This window comes from Melanerpes formicivorus, unplaced genomic scaffold, assembly GCF_026170545.1.
Source record: "Melanerpes formicivorus ecotype bairdi unplaced genomic scaffold, bMelFor1.0.p_v2 SCAF_14, whole genome shotgun sequence".
Classification (NCBI taxonomy): domain Eukaryota; kingdom Metazoa; phylum Chordata; class Aves; order Piciformes; family Picidae; genus Melanerpes; species Melanerpes formicivorus.
In genome coordinates, this window is record NW_027142366.1 from 7,188,049 (window position 1) to 7,194,704 (window position 6,656).

Sequence of the window (6,656 nt, forward strand, 5' to 3'; positions counted from 1 at the left end):
TTGGACAGACCTTTTCTGATTCAATGGGGTCTCATTTTCATTGTTAAGAAGATTTTGTCAAGAGCAGTATCATAGTATCAGTCAGGGTTGGAAGGGACCACAAGGATCATCTAGTTCCAACCCCCCTGCCATGGGCAGGGACACCTCACACTAGATCAGGCTGGACAGAGCCTCATCCAGCCTGCTCTTAAACACCTCCGGGGCCTTGAAGTACAATGAAGTCCATCAATACTTTTGCACTTGAATCAGCAATGTTTCTCTAAATAAAATAAAGCCTGGAAACTCCCTGAGCCTTCTTTTTGGGTTTGTGTTTGCAGAGCAGGAAATCCTGCTCATTACAGTGGCATTGCTATTGCAAATGCCCGAATTAAAAACTAACAGGAGAAGAACTACAGATGTTCTTTAGAAGATGATGAACCATGAGTCCATTTGTGAACCTCTCTCAAGCTCAGCCCAATTTCTTAGAGCTGGTGGCAGATGATTTGAAGACAATAGAACAAATCAAAACAGATCTCAGCTACAGAAATACCAAATTTTCAACCTCCTGAACAATAATTTAGCAGGGCAGGACAAAACCAACTCTTCCTCAAGTACCTGCACAGCTCTGTGCTGCTCATTTATTAATTTCCAGGCACTGAGGCTTCAGCCTTCATGCAGGTCTCTGCCTCCTGAAGCACCTCTCTGCTTCTCACCAGCACTGGGCCATAATATTGCTCTTTCCTGCAGCTGTGTCACGTCGAAGCAACTGCATTAAGTCTTGAGCTGCATTCTGCAAGGCACAGGCAATAAAACCCCATCTGAGTTACACAAGCTTAACAGCGTGTGGAATTGGTTACAGGAAGGCACAGGACCCCAATTATTTGCCTTACAAATGGGAAAACCACTAGGCTTGACTGAGTGTCTCAGGTTAGCACATGTGCATTTGATCCAGCAAAGAGGATAGGCAGCCTGGTGGCGTAATGACCAAGCCCAGGCAGCGCCACCGAGCATGGGGCTGCCTGTGATGAAACAGCTAAAAAAACAAGCCACCAACCAACAAGAAGCAAGCATCTCCTTGATGCACTGAAAATTGTATTTCACATTTCATTATGTATAACAAAACTTCCTCACATCCTGACAAATCTGCAGGGCATTCCTTAGTGGAATTTTTTTTTGCATGAACTCACTGGGCTCTGCCATATGAGCATTGACACAATTACCTTTCCATGGACACATTCCCAGCAAACTCAGGCCAAGAATAAAAGACACATCAGCTTTCAGATGTTCCACCTTGTAAAATTAAAGATATTAGAAAATGTAATCACCCTCTCTCTAGTCTGTGTCTGCTGGATATATTTACACTCCCAGGAGAGGTTAAAACAACATTTTTAGCAGCTGCCTCAAAACACAAATCAAATCTTTGTGAGATGCTACATTGATTTGCATATTATTAAGCATGATCCTTCCCCCTCCGCTGCAGTTTTGCCTCACAGTTTTGTTCTTGCACGAAGGTTGCCACAAGCTGCACGTGTGACACTTTCCCCTGTGGCTTCCTACCGCCGGCAGAGACGATGCTGGCGCCATGCTAATGAGTCCCAGGGAGACAGCGATGGAGTGAGAGCTGCCATTTTAGCTTCAGCAGAAAGGGAAAGCATTAAAATGCTTCTGGCAACTTTTGGATCTGCTAAAATTCAGTCAGTTGCAGAGTGTTTGCACAACGTTAACAGTGAACTGGGCAATTTCTGGCCCCACCATGCTACAGTTCTATTTAATCAGTTTTGTAGCGCACAGTGTCTGACAAAGCAACCCAGCAGGCCAGGCTTTAGGCATCTGCTAAGTAGGGCACTGGGCACTTTGTCTACCTCCTCCTGCCTCCCACCCTTTAGCACAGGGAACCGGCAGTATTTACTCATAAGACTCAGATGGGTCTAAATGACAGCTGGCATAACCCTTGGATGTCAGACTGCAGCCTGGAGGTGGACTGTCGGACATACCCCTTAGGAGGATAGGCTCTGGACAAGGACATGTGACAGGAAAGGATTTCAGCTACAAGCCAGGAGCATTTTTTCCTCCTGCTAGGAAAATAAAAGCAGTGAAGGAGGAACAGGAAGGGCTGACAGGCTGCACACAGCCCACTAACGATTCATTAACGTGTGAATGAAATGAAGGCTCACACCAGACCAGAGGGCACTGTGGCTGTTTGCCAGGAGCATCCCACACAAAGTGGCCCTGCCACAGCTGAGGTACAAGGTCACCCCTCTGGAAGGAGTGAAAGCTTTGTGATAAGTGGGAACAAGGAGCTGTTATGCATATCAAAAGCCAGAATCTACCCTCATTTAAGGGGAAATCCAAAATAATTCCCTGGCAGACACACCCAGTTTATAGAGTATTTCCACTACCACAGTCAGTTTTCCTGCTGTAATGACAGCAGAGGTCCCAGCTGTGATGTAGGTCCCAATTTGCTCTCACAAAAGGTCATGCAGCAATTGAAGACTGGTTCTCACTAAGCACAAATCTGTCCCCACACACTGGGCTACCTCACCCAACAAGCCTCCTTTCACACCCCGATATCCTTCCACAGGAGAGGTAGCTCTGTGCTATGCTGAGATGCCTGTTAATAGTATTTACCTACCTTGCAAAGCTGTTATAAAGCTCAGTTAACATTCCTACTGCAAAATGCTTCAGGACAGTCAGATGCCAGGCAGTGCAGAAGGCAAAATGCTCCTATGGCAGACAGCATGGCTTAGCCTGGACAAGCTGCAGGCTTGATGTTAGAACGCTTTTGTTGCAAGTAGGAACAAGGAGATATGTAGTTTATATGAACGTAACAGAACTATAAACTCGTTTTTCTTTGCTGTTTGCAGGCTGGCACCCTGTCTTTTGTACATGTGGCTTCCTAAATAGTTACTTTCAGCTCTTGCACTACCTGGCACTACCTAGCACAAAGCCTTGAGCCTGTTGAATGGTCTACAGCTGGAGTCTTTTGCTGCCTGTAACTCCCAAGACTGTAAGAGCAGCAAAAGTTAAAAGCTGCTTAACAGAGACTGGAGAATCACAAAATTGATTCAGAGTTGGAAAAGTACCATAGTTCAGCCCTCCAATACTGCAAAGGATGGTGTCCAATATTGAAAAGTACCTCTAGGTGCCATTTAAACACCCAGCATAAACCCCCATGGAAATAAGCTCACAGAAATGGAGACTTGACATAGATTTCTCTTTGTTTTCCCATCAAAATACCAGAAGGGAGCCCTTTCTGCAAGAGTCCCTTCTGTCTCAGCATATAACATTTTAATTGAGAAGAGCAAGTATTAGCATAGGTCCAAACCTGGATTCTCTACAAAGTCTGACGTGTTTACAGTTCAAACAAAAAGCCAGCTTAAAAACACAGAGATGGATTCTGGTGAATCATCCCTCAGTACAGAGCACTGACGTGTAAAGTTGAACTTTTTTTTCCATGTTGGAGCTTTTTATCATTTTTTTTTTCCCTATCAGTCTTTTGAGAGGAAAAATAAGGACCTGAGAGAGAGGAATGTGATTCATTTTTACTAGAGGAAAGCAATAAAGCTCTTGTAAAATGTGGTCACCCCTGAGTTCCATTTCAATAACAGCAATAACATCTAACCTGCTGTTCCTGCTGCCATGCTCTTACCTTTCACATGCTAAGCTCCTTACTTTTAATCACAGGCTCCTATCACATTTATAAGGCCATGGAAACTGTGGGATTTTTTTCCCCCTTTTCTTCTTCTTCTTTTTTTTTTTAATCATTTGCTATGACAAAGTGAAAAGCATTGAGTGAGTCACTGATAGATCATCTCCTCCATATGCAATAGGAAGCTGCCTCTGGGAGATGAATCCCTGCAGGAATGGCAGTCTGTCAGTGCTGCTTTGGAAAGCCTAATGCACAATTCTCTTTTTCTTATCAGCTTCTCACTTGCAGTAGTAGAAGGGGAGCATACACCAGTGCCATCATTAGGTAAGTCAGCTACAACTTTGTTTCAATGCTGCAGGTTACATACAGCCGTGATAAATAACTGCAGCACACCACTGCACCAGGCTCCATCCTGCCTTACCTACACCCCAGTCTTTCTCCTGATCCAGTGCCATACAAAAGGCAAATAAATCAAGGGCCCTGACTGTGTGGTCACTGTAAGGCAGCCCTTTTTAGAAGGGTTCCTTGGGGGCATGGCAAGTCTCTCCCCATCAAGTCAGGCTTCTGCAGACTGCTTTCACCGTGGGGTTTAGTCATGTCTCATGCCCAAACAGCTGACAGGGACAAAGCGTAGGCTCGGAGAGTCTTTTAAATCACTGCATCTGCTCCACCTACACACAGCACAACTGCAAGCTGGCCATAGCAAATCCAAATAACTTGCAATCACCATCAGCAACTGCCTATATAACCATTATTCTTAATGGAAACTACAGACACACCAAGTTCAGTCTCAGAAGCACTGCTGAAAACAGGAGAAACTTGAAAGACAGAACCCATCATCAGAAACTGATTTCACCCTCTCTCTTTGCCTTCCTCTGCTGCACTTCAGGCAGACATGTCACTTCTGTTTCCAGAGCTGTTTATCAAAGGGTCTGAAGTACTTCTGTGGATAGCACTGATGTTCCAAGGTGCTATATTGCTTCTCTGTTAAATTCCTTTCTTAGCATTGCCTAAGCTCATACAGTCTGGCAGCAGACACTTTGTCAAAAGCATTGTGCAAAAGTATTAGACCTCGAGCTGAAAAACTTTGAGCAAGTGCCTGGAGGAAAGGCAGTGATTATGAGAAGGAAAATTGAGTTTCATGTTTAGAAAGCAGCTGATTTTCAAGCCATGGGGCATCAAACAGCCATTCTGTATTGGTCATTTCTAGGCCAGTGCAGTTCTGTTTCAATTCCTCATATGACTTTACATACTTCTCTCATCTATTTTGGTTTTAAGCTCTCTAGAGACAAATATCTGTAGTATGAAAAAAAAAATCTCAGTGTTGAGAACATTTTCAATTACATCTTGGTTTATGAGCATTAAACACCATCTGATTTGTGGTAATGAATATTAGCTGTTGAAAGTTAGTTACCATGTCTTTCTATCAGGGTCTACTGTGTTTCTCTTTTATCTGCTTCCTGGCTTACAAGCTTGAGAACTCTGTAGTTCAGTTTCCCCTTCAGCAACACCAGTGAATCCTCAAGGTAAATGGAATCAATCTAGCCTTCTTACATTTATTTTTTTCCCCCACTATTTTCTCACAGCCTATATCTTAATGGGAAAAAGATCTTCACTTCTCCAGCCACAGAATACAGGGTTTACCACACTGCACCTGCCACAGACTTATCTAAAACTCTCTCTTGTGTTATGTATGCCACAGCAGCTCAGACTTCTTGGCAGGCTTTCAGCTAGCAGAGTGTCCACACTTGAGCTTTCTCCTTTGCTGCCCACAGGGCTTTCAACTCCTGGAAATCTACTGTGAATTTTAGAAAATGGTTGCTGACCAAGGTCATTTATTCCAACCTTGAACTCTGAATTAATTCTGTTGCTACCCAAAGATTTGTCTTCTAAGATGGGAAGAGGTTGCTTAGGTGGGTTGGATTGGTTGGTGGGTTGGACACAATCTTGAAGGTCTCTTCCAACCTGGTTTATTCCATTCTATTCTATACTCACTTCCATGTGAACATGAATGCACATATCCTTAACCAACAAGGTGATGAAGCTTCTCCAATGCTTTACCTCCACAGATAACCTCAATTCTTCTTGTACTGTGTTCAACTTCCTTAATTGGGTGGTGTTTACTAGCAACCATGGGAGACCATTAAGGGTTTAGAGTTACATGTCTAAAACACAGAAGAGAAAGCATCTTACTTATTCCTGTTAATTTATGTTATATATCAGTTTCTTCTTTGAGGTTTTTTGGGTGGTTGGGTTTTGGTTTGGATTTTTGTTTATTTGATTGTTTTAATGGGATTTTTTAGTTTGTTTTCTTTTAATCTAAGCTAATCAATTTCTTACATAAGTGATATTTATGCATTTTTTTCCAACCAATTCTAGCTCTGTTCATCCTATTACCAATTCTGGAGAGATTTCCTCCCCACTGCCACCACCACCTGTCCCCTCCAATTAGTGTCAACTGCAGTGAAAATTTTTGTGATATTGAAACTATATTAAGACACATGTATGTCTGTTTAGAAAGGCAGAAGTTATTTTTCCCCAGGAAAAAAAAACAACACAACAGCCTTTGCAAAAAAATCTGGGTTTGCTTTGAATTGGAACACAAAGTAAAAATGTTGATTTACCTGCAGAATGAGAATTCTGATAAAGTAATGGGCTATCAACTGGAAATATTCCAGAAGTGACAGAACTTTGTAAAATAACATTAATAAAGGCTCAAAGTATGTTTATTATTTAAAATACAAACTGAGACAAAATGCATGAAAGCAAGAAAATTTTATCTGTGTCCATTCTGGTTTTTTTTTTCCTTATCAGAATTCTCAGTCAAATATCAATGCAGTCTAATTAATACTTAATCCCTACTCCTCAAGCTGCGTTTTTCAAGAGGAAAAAGCGTTCCACTAAAACATTTACAACTAGCTCCAGATTGGGTATGCTGTTATCAATCAGATCCTCACATTCTCCACTCTCCCCATTACAAGCTGTATTTTCATCTTTTTTTTTTAGTAGAATTAATAGAAATACAAGT